Source organism: Neolamprologus brichardi, chromosome 9, assembly GCF_056152115.1.
Source record: "Neolamprologus brichardi isolate AB-2024 chromosome 9, ASM5615211v1, whole genome shotgun sequence".
NCBI lineage: Eukaryota > Metazoa > Chordata > Actinopteri > Cichliformes > Cichlidae > Neolamprologus > Neolamprologus brichardi.
The window spans coordinates 3,365,001-3,378,880 of NC_142112.1; the positions used below are offsets into that span (position 1 = coordinate 3,365,001).

General features: G+C 39.9%; 1 pseudogene across 1 annotated transcript; it reads right to left on the reverse strand.

Moving 5' to 3' along the window:
* Window positions 1-10,087: 10,087 nt before the first annotated feature.
* On the reverse strand, window positions 10,088-13,631 carry LOC102795350 (E3 ubiquitin-protein ligase TRIM21-like; annotated as a pseudogene). Its single transcript, XR_015719595.1, has 2 exons — window positions 13,550-13,631; window positions 10,088-12,016 (listed from the first exon to the last, which is right to left on the reverse strand). The product of XR_015719595.1 is annotated as an E3 ubiquitin-protein ligase TRIM21-like (transcript).
* Window positions 13,632-13,880: the final 249 nt, after the last annotated feature.

Sequence of the window (13,880 nt, forward strand, 5' to 3'; positions counted from 1 at the left end):
TGACAACATCCAAATTTCCCAATAAGCATACTAAAGGGGAGGTTGGAATTTTACATTTCAGACACTTTGATAAGTCTTCACATATCTCGTGCCAAAACTTTGTAAAGTTCTTTTGATTTGGAAAGAAAAGTAAGCGCAGACAGAGTCCTAGGGAGTGTCCAAAAAGTGATTTATTAAACACACACGTATTACATAGTGTGGGAAGCCGGACTTCCCTTTCTGTTCGCTACAACAAGCTTTATAGCCTTTATGACGTCAGAACAATTCCTGGGAGTCACCTTCTTCAGAACAACAACTCTTTCCCAGACTTAAAACCAGATGTTTCCAATCATCAGTATTTGGGAACATAACAATTGTGTAAGACGAGTGTGCCGTTTGTGTGAGATTGTAGGTCCAGGCCAACGAAAGTTGAGTGTCCTCATCTGACTTACTGTGGACCCACCACTATGCTGGTGCTATGCATGATAAAGCATTGTATCTAGAATGTGTTTATTCTGCTTGCTCTGGCAAATATACTAAATGATAAATGATACATGATAATATTGATGATAACCTGATGATAAGTGATACAAACTAATGAAGTAATGATGAAATAATGACCGTGCATGTGAATAATAACATAGTGACAGTAAAATAACATTCCTTTACGTGACAACTTCTGCACTGGTGGAAAGAGAGCATGGATGTAATTGTCTGGTGTATTGCCTTGACAGTGTGAGCAGTTGTTGGCGGATGTAAAGCCCATCTTGAACATTCGATGACCTGTATAGTGCACTCTATGTAGTATTTTGTATTGTATTAATTGCAGACTGGGATTTTTAATCAATTTAAAGGTTTTTAAGCAAATCTGAGACCAGACGTTTTGGTCTAAGCTGACTGATAAATCTGCTTCCCACTTTGCAATAGGAAGGGATATTGATTCATCTATTTTAGAAAGTGTTCTGTATATTTTAGATAATAATTTGGGGGATTTAAGAGTAAGAAAATGTACCGCACTTGGTGGTGTTTGTAATTCAACTTGACTGAGGTTAAATTTATTTTTTACTATGGATTTAATTTGTTGATATTCTAAAAATCTTTTCTTGTTGATCCCATATTGTGTAACTAGTCTGTCAAATGGAATAAATTCTGTTCCCACTAATATATGTTCTAAGTATTTAATTCCTTTACAACTCCATTCTGGGAAATTAATCATATTATTGTTTTCTAATATGTCAGGGTTATTCCAGATAGGTGTACGTTTGCATGGGATTAATGAAGACGCCGTTATTTTTAGAAACTCCCACCATGCTGTCAGAGAAGAGCTGATGTTGATGCTTTTATAGGATTCATGTCTTTTGATGTTTGAGCTAATAAATGGTAGGTCTGAAATCTCTAGATCATTGCATAGTGCCTGTTCAACATCTAGCCAGGGCTCATCTAAGAGGGTACATTTTAACCATTCTGAGATGAACTGAAGCCTGTTGGCTAAGAAGTATTGGTGAAAATTAGGGAGATCTAATCCTCCTCTATCCTTGGTTCTTTGTAGTGTTTTTAAGCTGATACGCGGGGGTTTATCTTCCCAAAGGAATTTAGAAATATGTGAATCCAGAGATCTGAACCAATCTTGTGATGGTTTGTTAGGGATCATTAAAAATAAGTAATTTATTTTTGGCAAGATCCTCATGTTTATAGTGGCGACCCTTCCCATGAGTGATATGGGTAGGGATTTCCATCTAGTCAGATCGCCTTCTACTTTCTTTAGAAGTGGGATGTGGTTTAATTTAATTAAGTCTGAAAGTTTAGGAGAAACATTAATACCTAAATATTTAATATTTCCAGATTGTAGTGGGGCAGAAGAAGAATTATGGAAGGAGCAGTTAATGGGAAGAACTGTAGATTTTGGCCAGTTAATTGAATAATCTGAAACTCTTGAAAACCAGTTTATTAGAGTAATTACCTCAGAGAGGTTGATTTGTGAGTTTTGCAGAAAAAGCAACACATCATCTGCATAGAGACTGATTTTATGTTCTACGTTCTTACATTTTATGCCCTTAATTGTTGTAGCCTGTCTAAATGCTGCTGCTAGAGGTTTGATAAAAATTGCAAACAGTGAAGGGGAGAGTGGGCATCCCTGTCTGGTGCCCCTCAGGAGACAGAAGCTGGAGGATGTCTGGTCATTTGTTCTGACACAAGCTGTTGGGGAATTATATAATATTCTTATCCAATTTATGAAAGAGTTTCCAAAACCAAATTTGTGTAAAGTTGCAAATAAAAATTTCCAGTTAACTCTGTCAAATGCTTTTTCTGCATCTAGAGATAATATTATGGTTTCAACGTTTTTATTGTATGAGTAGTCTATTAAATTAAGTAATCTACGAGTGTTTGTTGAGGAGTGCCGACCTTTTATGAAACCAGTTTGGTCAGGATGAATTAAGAGGGGGGTTATTTTCTCTAATCTCTTTGAGAGAGCTTTGCAGATTATTTTAAGGTCTACATTTATAAGGGATATTGGACGATAACTTGAGGGAAATAAAGGGTCTTTTCCTGGTTTTAGCAGGAGACTAATGTTGGCAGAATTCATATTTGGTGGTAGTCTGCCATTTTTCTCGATTTCCTGCAACATTCCATGGAATACTGGTGCCAAAATTGTCCAGAATTCTTTGTAGAATTCTGCAGGAAAGCCGCCTGGACCTGGAGCCTTATTATTGGGCATACTTATCAGGGCTTCCTGGAGTTCACCTGGCGTCAGTGGCGAATCCAGTGCCATTGCTTGACTGTCTACTAATTTTGGAAGAGTTACGTTGTCAAGAAACAAATCAATTTCATTTTTAGACGGATTTATTTGTGGTGAATATAAAGTTTCATAGAAATCCCTAAAAATGTTGTTTATTCTTCCAGGGTCATATATTGTGTTCCCCAATAAATCTTTAGTAGCACATATAGTTGTTTTTTCTTTATTTATTTTTAACTGGTTTGCTAGAAATCAACCTGATTTGTTACTGTGTTCAAAATTCTGCAAGCGAAGTCTCTGTACAAGGAATTGTGTTTTTCTATTAATAATTTCATTTAATTCTAGTTTTGTTTTGCATATTTTGTTCATTATTTCTTGATCTTGGTGGAACGCGTAGGCTTCTTCTAAGGATTTGATGGTTTTTTCTAATTCCTGAATATTTTTGTTTTCTTCTTTCTTTTTGTGTGATGAGAAAGAAATTATTTTACCTCTCATCACAGCTTTCCCTGCTTCCCATAGAACAGAAGCAGATGTTCCGGGAGTGTCATTAAAGTCTAAATATGAAATCCATTCCTTTTTAAAATATTTAATTAAGTCTTCATCTTTAAGTAGTGATGTGTTAAATCTCCAGTTTTTACTTGGCGTAGTATTTATTCTTGTGCATTAGTGTTAAAGATACAGGAGCATGATCGCTGACAGCTATAGGGTGAATCTCAGTGTCTGAAATGTCACTCAGCAGTGAGCTGCTGACCAAAAAATAATCCAGACGAGAGTAGGAGTGATGAACATGTGAGAAGAAAGTATATTCCTTACTGTTGGGGTGAAGGGAGCGCCATGCATCGCAAAGGCCATAGTCGCTCATATACTGTTTGATTATATTTGTGGATTGCCAATTGCGCTGAGTTCCTGTTGTGTTGAGCCTATCCATTTCTTCATTTAGTCCAAGGTTGAGGTCGCCCCCAAGAATGAGTGTGCAATCAAGGTGTTCAGAGAGTGCACTAAAAAATCCGTGGAAGAATGAGGGTTCATCAACATTTGGACCATATATACTTACAATACATAGTTTTTTGTTCAATATTGATAGTTTAATAATTAGAAATCTACCCTCTGGATCTATAACTGTATCGAGTACTGTAAAATTAACATTTTTATGTATTAAAATTGCTACTCCTCTTTGTCTAGAATTATAACAAGCTGCAGGATACAGTCAGTTTCTGCAAGTGAAAGACAGTTGCACCTTCTAATCCTTTAATTGTCCCACAAGGGGAAATTTGGTTGTAACAGCAGCCAAAAAGACACATATACAACAAACAGTACACAGGACACAACAGAAAAATACACAATCTTTCTTACATATTTACATTAAGGACAATAGTTACTATATACAGAGTACTGTACAGTTATTAAATAAAATAAAGATAACTACAGATAAGAGGCAAACCAGGTTGTAGTGCGAATCGGTTAATTAACTTATTGCAGTTACAGCGCTGATGTAAACATCTATGTTTCTTGGGAGCAGTTCTGATTGTACAGTCTGACAGCTGCAGGGAGGAAGGACCTGCAGAAACGCTCCTTCATGCATCGAGGATGCAACAGTCTGTCACTGAAGCAGCTCTGCAGTTCAGCAACATTTACATGCATGGGGTGGGAGACTCTGTCCATCAGAGATGTTATTTTGGCCAGAGTCCTTCTGTCTCCCACTGATAGGTTTGTAGCTTGAACCAATTCGCTGGAACGTTGAAGACAATATAATTACACAGCAAAGCAAGACACGAAGTAGACAAAGTTCTTCATGTTTCTCGTGCACGGGAGAGAACCGGACAAATGCCGTTCCGTCGCTTGACCCCAGTCGCTCTCGTCCGCTCCCCCGTGACACTGCTCTTTTATTGAGGTTACATGACTATGCATAGGTTCATTAACATATGACGTCTACATACAAACAAAGAGTACCTTGCCTGTGTCCTCTGGGTTTAACCTCACACGAAAGGGGCGGAGCTGTCGTCATCACAAAGGGGCCTATAACAGATCATGTGACCCTTCTACAGGAAGTGATCCCTGTGAGTGGCGCCCACATCAGAGACGTTCTCAGATGGTGATTCATAAAACCTGAACCAGTAAAATCTGACAGTAGAAGGATGATGAGTGAAACTGGTTAATCTGGTGTTTGTGGCACAGAAGGTTTGACCTCCACTGTGTGACACGTGTACCTGAACAGGTGCGCTGTGTCACACGTGTGGCTCTCGGTCTAGTGTAACTCCCAATTCAATTCAATTCAATTCAATTTTATTTATATAGCGCCAAATCACAACAAAAGTCGCCTCAAGGCGCTTCATAGATACAGAGAAAAACCCAACAATCATATGACCTCCTATGAGCAAGCACTTTGGCGACAGTGGGAAGGAAAAACTCCCTTTTAACAGGAAGAAACCTCCGGCAGAACCAGGCTCAGGGAGGGGCGGCCATCTGCTGCGACCGGTTGGGGTGAGAGAAGGAAGACAGGATAAAAGACATGCTGTGGAAGAGAGACAGAGATTAATAACAGATACGATTCAATACAGAGAGGTCTATTAACACATAGTGAGTGAGAAAGGTGACTGGAAAGGAAAAACTCAATGCATCATGGGAATCCCCCAGCAGCCTACATCTATTGCAGCATAACTAAGGGAGGATTCAGGGTCACCTGGTCCAGCCCTAACTATATGCTTTAGCAAAAAGGAAAGTTTTAAGCCTAATCTTAAAAGTAGAGATAGTGTCTGTCTCCCGAATCCAAACTGGAAGCTGGTTCCACAGAAGAGGGGCCTGAAAACTGAAGGCTCTCCCTCCCATTCTACTTTTAAATACTCTAGGAACAACAAGTAGGCCTGCAGAGCGGGAGCGAAGTGCTCTAATAGGGTGATATGGCACTACAAGGTCATTAAGATAAGATGGGGCCTGATTATTTAAGACCTTGTATGTGAGGAGCAGGATTTTGAATTCAATTCTGGATTTAACAGGAAGCCAATGAAGGGAAGCCAAAACAGGAGAAATATGCTCTCCCACAGCCGGCCTGTAGTTCAGACTCTCTGTGTTTGAGTCAGTGAAGTAAAACTAAACACTGAACGTGTTTCAGTTTGTTTACAGACGTCAGACGGTGAAAGCTTCAGCCTGACGAGGAAAGAATCTGCTTTAAATCACACTTTAAAATTAATTCCTCCTCACCTTCATGTGTTTTGTATTATTTGATCTTATACTGAAAGAGTTGATCCATCGACACATTTTAACCCTGCAACATTTCACCGTGTTAGTTTGTCATAAATTGGACTATTTTAGGATTTCAGTTCATCTTTCCAATAAAGCTGGCAGCTCTGAAACAGCTGTTCTCTCTGAGGGTGTTTTACATGTAAATAAAAGTGAAATAATTAAATGTAAGTTCTGTGAGCAGACCGTCCAGTGGAGCTCCTCAGGGCTCTGTGCTTTCACCACTTTGTTTTCTATGCTAATGAGTGTCAGAGCACGTCAGCATTAGTCCTTCAACATGGTCACAGCCACTGATGAAGGTGTTCAAATGTGGGGTTTTTAATCCAGGTTTACATTACACTTAAACAGTCTCCATGAAACTCTGCCCTCATTCATCCTGGAGATCAGTCGTCTAAACCAACTAACATAAAGAATGTGATGTTTTCAAAGCTAACACGTACAAACTGTTGTTATGGATACGATTAAATTTAGGAGCGATGATTTGTGAAATCCTACATGTGTGTTCTAACATGCTTTAATGATGGTATGAGCTGAAAATAAATAACATAAAGTTAATAGTTTATCTGCAACAAAACATGGTTGTTGTCATGGAAACAGTGTTTAAAGTGAAACAGGAGGAGAACGGAGGGATGAAACTTTGACTTTGTCTTTATCTGTAAGACAATCGGGCCTCTGATGGACGTCGGGAGTTCTTAACAGCAGCTCGTTGTTCGTTCTGATGTTGTTTTAATTATATTTTATATTTAATATCATATATTGGTCTTTTTCAGCTTTATTTGAAGGGCCACGGGTCAGACTCCACCTGGGCTGCCGCTCTCAGCCTCACTCTGAGGAAGCCCACAGTCTGTCACAGTGGAAACTACACCGGGAGACCCGATCCTTGGGGTGGGCCAATTTTTGTTATAGCGTGTTTTGGGGTTTAAAAGCCACAGAGACGCAGTGCTTAGAAAAAATGCATTTCAGCTGTGCTGATGCTCCTGACACGTATAAGACTGGGGAAACCTGCATTCAGCTGAAACTGAAGAACACTATGTCCAGATAAACAGAATCAACTTTTGGAGAAAAATAAAAGATTCTTCATCAGACTCTAACAACTAAAAACATGACACTTACCTTAATTGTATGGGCTACATCAAATATATTCAAGACCGACAGTAACACTTCTCACTGCTGCTAATTTTAACAAAACTAAACAAAAAGGAGGCCAAGTTATAAAGAAAAAGGCAATTCACCAAGTCTTGAAAAGTAAAATTGAAAAATAGAAATACAGAATAAAATATCCATCCAGACCTTTACAACCAACAACATAAAATCTATCTTGATTAAATGGCCTAATTTTCCAATAAATTAGCAATAAAGTTAAAAAAAAAAAGATATTCAATTTATGGACGCTCAAATTAACAGAGTGACATTAAACGCACCTCATTGCCTGCCATAGCGTTCTTTGCAGCTGCACTTCACCTCAAAGGTCGGTTAATACATCGGATTTAACTTAACCAAAGTCCCGCAATTAAAGGAAAATAAAATGTTTCTAACAAATACAATGAAGAACATTAAAATAATTCACTGTCAGTTACTGTCGCTATGAGTTTGACGAGATTAGCTGCTTCATTTGGTTCTGCCTAAAGTTAAAGTTCTCTCAGTGATCGAGTGTTTATATGATAAGATACATGTTTAATGCAGAAAGTTGGAATTACAAGTTGGTAAGAAGGTTTTTAACAAAGGTTTAATTTAAGCTTTAAGTTCAAAGGTGAAAGAAATTTCACGTTTGATGAAGGAAGATCAAGGTTTATCAAGGCTAACAAGGACATAGGTCAAAGGTCAAAATAAGGTAAGGTGATAAAATATAATAGATATATATATAATCAATAAATAAGGTGAAAATATCAGATAAAAGGGGTTTTTGGTTATAAGGAATGAATAGGTCAACACAAGAGTACTGTTAAGTTAAAATTAATAGGTCAAAGGTCAGATTAAACCGGTTGAACAGAAAGGATCAGCAAAAATTAAACAAGGATGAAGGATGAGCCATGGCAGACATGCTTCCACGTCTCAGGAGGAGGGGGGCTGAGGTATGTTTACAGGGTCACAGAGGTGTCTGTGTTTACATGTCCTCGCTGAGAACATGTTTCTTTCTTTCCTGATCTTTTCCTGTCTTCTCTTAGTAGACCTGAGATGTGACTGCTCTGTGCTGTTGTTGTTGACTCCAGTTAATCCTACAAGACATGCTGTGTAAGTAAACAAACAACAACAGTTTGGTCTGCATTTATTCAAAGATCACATCCCCCAGACTTAGTTTAGAGGGTCCACACTGTCTACACTGTATATAGTGAAGTCTGCAAGTTTTTGAACAGTGAAATTAGTTTTGTGGCCAAATTATTCTGCAGATCATCAGAATGAAAGTTATTGGCCATGTTTTCAGAGCCCTTTTTAAAACGATGCTTTCGTGACATTGTGTGTGTGTGTGTGGGGGGGGGGGGGGGGGGTGGTCAGGGCTATCCAGACTGACAGTGGGACATTGAATGTCACCTCTCCAGTGGGGAGGGAGCCTGAGATCGTCTAAATTGAAGTCTGATCAATAGCAAATTAAAAAAAAAATGTTTTAAGTAAGCAAATAAGTTGGTGTTCAAAAAATCTGATTGTTTGCTTGCAGGACACCCGGAGAGATGAGTCCTTCATCACAGCTGGTCAGTGAAGATGGTCTGAAGGAAATCTTTTTAAATCTTTTTCTCCTGAATTCCTTCTGAAAACATTTGAACACAACAAATTGGTGACCCGACGTGATTTTTGGGTTGGAAAGGAGAAAAGGAGGATTGGAGAGGCTCCTGACGGAGCTGCTGTCAGACGCCAGAACTGGAGGAAACCAATTCACCCTCATAGAAGGCCTTCAAAATAAAGGTAAGCAGAGCCTGTTATATCAAAAGCTGCAAAATTGGCCATAAACCAGATTAAAATGTGAGCGGTGATGGTTACAGTTCTCTCTGTCACACTGATCGAGTGTTTATATGATAAGATACATGTTTAATGCATAAAGTTGGAATTACAAGTTGGTAAGAAGGTTTTTAACAAAGGTTGAATTTAAGCCTGAAGTTTAAAGGTGAAAGAAATTTCAAGGTTTATCAAGGCTAAGGAAATAGGTCAAAGGTTAAGATTAAGGATTAAGATGAATCAGAAAATTATGTAATGAAATGAAAATATGAGATAAAGGAATAAATAGGTCAAAGGTCAGATTAAACCGGTTGAACAGAAAGGATCGGCAAAAATTAAACAAGGATAAAGAAATAATACATTAAACAAGGAAATAAATTAAAAGTCTGAGTTAATGAGAAATTAAACAAGTTTAAATTAGGTTAAGAGTTAAATTTTAACGGAATCGGAATAACCAATTGGGGGAAAAAATGTTGCAAATCATGTTGTGATCAAAGCTCTTTTAAAATAGTTTGTACGGCATAAAGAAAATCACATGTTTCAGTAGATTGTATGTTGAAAACCACTGTAGACACTGGTAGAGACCTCAAATCATTGTTACTGAGGAATTCCACCTTAAACAGTAAAGTGTTCTTTAACAGTACGACATTGATAGAGTTTGTTTGTTTGTGTGTTTGAGAGTTCAGACTGAAAGGGAGCGCACAATCGTGTGTGTGTGTGTGTGTCTGCAGCTGTTCTTTGTGTTGTTGCTGGATCGTTGCCTCAGGGGGAAAGTTGTGTGTGTGTTATGCAGACTAACAGAGACTGCAGCTGTCAGCAGCCACACACACTTTCTATTCTTCAAATCAAATCACAGTGAAACATCTTCACTGACAGCTCAGCTTCAGCATCGTCTTCATGCTGTGACTGCAGCCGTTCAACTCTGTTGATCTTTAACCCAAATCATCACAACATGCAAATATAATCATCAAAATGATGTGACTGGAAGGATGCAGCAGTCTGTGCTCCACCTTTCTCCTCCACACCTGCAGGTGGAGGAGAAAGGTGGAGAACATGGATGCATGAATCTCTACAGAGTTCTTTGAATATTATCCGTCTCATCAGTTTTCAGTGAACAAAACTCCTCACAGAGCCAAAATAAGCAGTTTGTATCCAACATAACTCAGCTGGACTCTGATGCTCCGTATAACAGCCACACATGAGTCTGGATTCACTCAAAGCATTGAACAAACTTTATTGTAAATGAAGCTTTTGGACATTTATTCTCTGATATTTGCTCTTCAGCTCGAGTCTCCATCAGTGGGAACATTTCCTGATTCAACTTTTCTTCTGTTCAAATCAAACTCCATGAGAATCAAAGTGTGAATCAGAGTCCTGATGATCAGATTCTATAGAAACATGGAGACTGTAGAGGATTTACACTCAATATGTTCATTTGTTCCCTTCAAGAAAAATCAATCATTCATCAAATTAAATCAGTCGTTGATCAGTTTGATTGACAGGACAGATGATCAGAGGTGCAGAGTTTTTACCTCCATCATTCAGACAGGGACTGAAGTATGGGTGGAGTTTGTGAGTGAAGGAGCAGCCAGTAAAGGAGTAGATCAGAGCTGCAGCACCTACATCATAAAAGGAGACCAGACCCTCCTCATAATCCACAAACACCCCCACCTTCTCAGGACCAGGATGAAGACAGAGATCAACTGGAGGGGAAGCACGAGCACTGTACTTATTTCCATTTCTCAGCACTACAGTCCAGAGACCATCCTGAGGTCTCGCTGTGATTTTTCCCTTCCTGTTGATCGACTCTTTGACCACTCCTAAATACCAGGCAGTCTTTCCTTTAACCTGAACCTCAAAGTAAAATCTGCCTGAAGAGAAACTCTGCTCTCCTAAAACCATAACACACTGAGAAAATCTCTCTGGGTTGTCTGGAAGTTTCTTCCACACATCACTATGATAAACTTCTTTTCCATCATCAGACAGGATGAGTTTGGGATGAGCTGTATCAGGATCCAGAGTCACGTCCACCTCATGCTGCTGGACCCTCTGCAGCTCAGCCTCAAACAGCTTCTTCTTCATGGGTTTCCAGACTGTCTCCTCCAGCTGAGCCACAGCTCTCCCCACAGTCCCCTCATATGATGGTGGATGAACTCTGACCTCTGTCCAGTCCTTGGTGGGTGGAGCAGCTTTCAGGGAGGAGAAGCTTTGGAGGAGGTGGAGGTGGTCTTCAGAGCGTGAGAGCCGCTCCACCTCAGAGCTTCTCTCCATCAGCTCAGAGATTTCCTGTTCCAGATCTTTGATGAGACCTTCAGCCTGTTTCACTGTAGCTTCCTGTTTGTCTTCGATCTCCTTCATGAGCTCCTTCAGGCGTCTCTCAACAGACTCTATCAGAGCCGTGAGGACCTGAACACCTTCTGCTTTCTGTCTGTCTGCAGCATCTTTACTCATCTTCACCGACTCTGTGATCTCCTGAATCTTCAGTCGTCTCTTCTGGATCATCTGCTGAATCTCAGCCTCTGTCTTCTCCAGCTCTGCCTTCTTTCCTTCATATTCTTCTCTCAGAGGAACAAACTCGTGGTTCTTGTGATCTAAAACAGGGCAGAGCATGCAGACACATGTCTGGTCGGTCTTACAGAACAGCTCCAGAAGTTTATCGTGCTTCGTGCACATCCTGCCTTCCAGGTTCTCCACAGCATCAATCAGCTGATGTCTTTTCAGACGTTTCAGTGTCAGATGAGGCTCCAGGTGAGTCTGACAGTAGGAGGTCTGACACACCAGGCAGGACTTCAGGGCCTTCAGTCTGGTTCCAGTGCAGACGTCACAGGGAACTTCTCCTGGTTTGGCAGCTTGTTGCTCTGAGCTGCTGCTGCTGGCTTTCTGCTGAGCTTCACGTCTGAACTGAGCAACCATCTCAGAGATGAAGGTGTTGACCCTCAGCTGAGGTCGAGTGTAGAAAGTCTCTTTACACATGGGACACTGACAGCTCACATTCATGTCCCAGTGCTGACTGATGCAGGTTTTGCAGAAGTTGTGTCCACATGATGTAGTGACTGGATCAGTGAACACATCCAGACAGATGGAGCACAGAAACTGATCTTCAGATTGCAGATTGCTGGCAGCAGACATGTCTGCACTCTGAGGGAGAAAGAAAAGAAACATTTGATTCAAAATTCACTTTAAATTTCATTTTTAAAAAGAGAGAAACAAGCGTCAGTAGTCTGAGCAGCTTGGAGAGAAAAGCGTCTGGACTTCTTTGAGTTTCTTGAAGACGTTTCATCAGAGAAGCTTCTTCAGTTCTCAGAGTAACTGGTGGAGACCCAGCAACACACTCAGACACAAACTGGTTCAACCAAACACAAACCTAACATCGTAGTGTCTGCTGCGTCCAGATGAACTGGATCAACGTTTGGGGATGAACATAAATACAGTCGTTAAAAAGATGTGAAATTCTGACTGTTTTACAGAAGGTCCAAGATTCATCCAGATCATTTGTATACTTGAATAAATCAGTTTGTTGGATATATTCCATCATATTCCATCCGTAAACTTCGACCTTGTTGGTGACTAAATACTTCTTATTGTCCAGATCAACGAGCCATTAATAATAAACAGTGACTGTTCCAGTAGAACTGACAGTGAGGAGGACGATGAATCATAAACCTCAGAAATGTGTTATTAACTGTTGATCCAGTATTTTAATGGCATTTATGAGAACATCTTTATTCAGAGGTGTCTGTATATTTGGTCCATTTGTGCGTCATTAAAAACTGTCCTGTTTTCTCTCACAGATACTGGAACATCACAGCTCCTCACAAACTCAGGATATGGAAGATGAACTTTTCCAGTCACTCGCTGGGATACATCATTCATGTTATTCTGGATCCTCAGAAAACATTGATTTATTTTTGTGTTTCATATATTTGTTTGTCCAAATCAAAGATTGATGTTAGTAGAGAAGAAGCCACCATGATAAAGCCTGTGTGTGAAAATGAGATCAGTGGATTTGATCAAAATCACGTTTAAGGAGGAATTCTGTCCTCCAGTTTGTTTAAATAAGCTTTGGGATTAAACACCATCATCTATGTTTGTGTCTGATGTTTGATCCAGTTCAGCTTGAATATCACAGCTGATGTGTGGACATATTCAAAGCCTGATTATCAGGATGATTTAAACACATCTGTTTAAATAATGAGAGTCATGTTTCCACACAAAGTTATAAAGTGCAGCATCGACTGTTTTCTGAATGATTTAGGAACATCTGTGACTCTTACAGGATACACTAAGTCAGATAATCTTTGTAAAATGTGTGAATGACTTTTTGAAGTCTACTGGTTTACAGTATCAAAGGCTTTATATCAATAAAGAATAAATAGGTGTTTTCACGTCTGTAATCCTTATGATCAATCAGATCCAGAATCAATCTAATAGGAACAGGAAGTGATGAATAACCAGGAAGTGTGGAGTCAGTCTGAAGTCCAGAGCACAGACTGAGTCCACAGTCCTGAGCAGAGCCACAGTGAGACTGAAGCAGCAGCTCGATGTTCCTACAGTGGATCTGTGGTTACATGAGCAGATTTCTATGGATCCAGTGTGACTGTGATGAGTCCTGATGAAGTGAACAGAGTGAAGATTTGTGTAGAAACAGGAAGTGTGATCAGCTGCACTCACCACTGTTGCTGAGAGAAACCTGATGGACTCCAGTGAATCTTCCTTTAGAGACAAACAGGACTCGACTGCAGCTCTGCTGCTGCTCTCTCACACTTTCACTTCAGCAAAATGACGTTGAGCTTCTTGTTTTTCAGCTGTTGCTCCGCCTCTTCCTGCAGCTGTTTGTCTGGTTTTGCTGCCTCTCCCTTTACAGGAATCAGCCTGTACTCAGTGACTGTGTGCAGCGGGTGGGAGGAGTGAGGAGTGGTGTGTGGGTTCACACAGTTACGACGGCCTCAGGTGATCAGGAGAAACTCACCTGGATTTCCTTTTTCCACAGTAGACTGAGAGC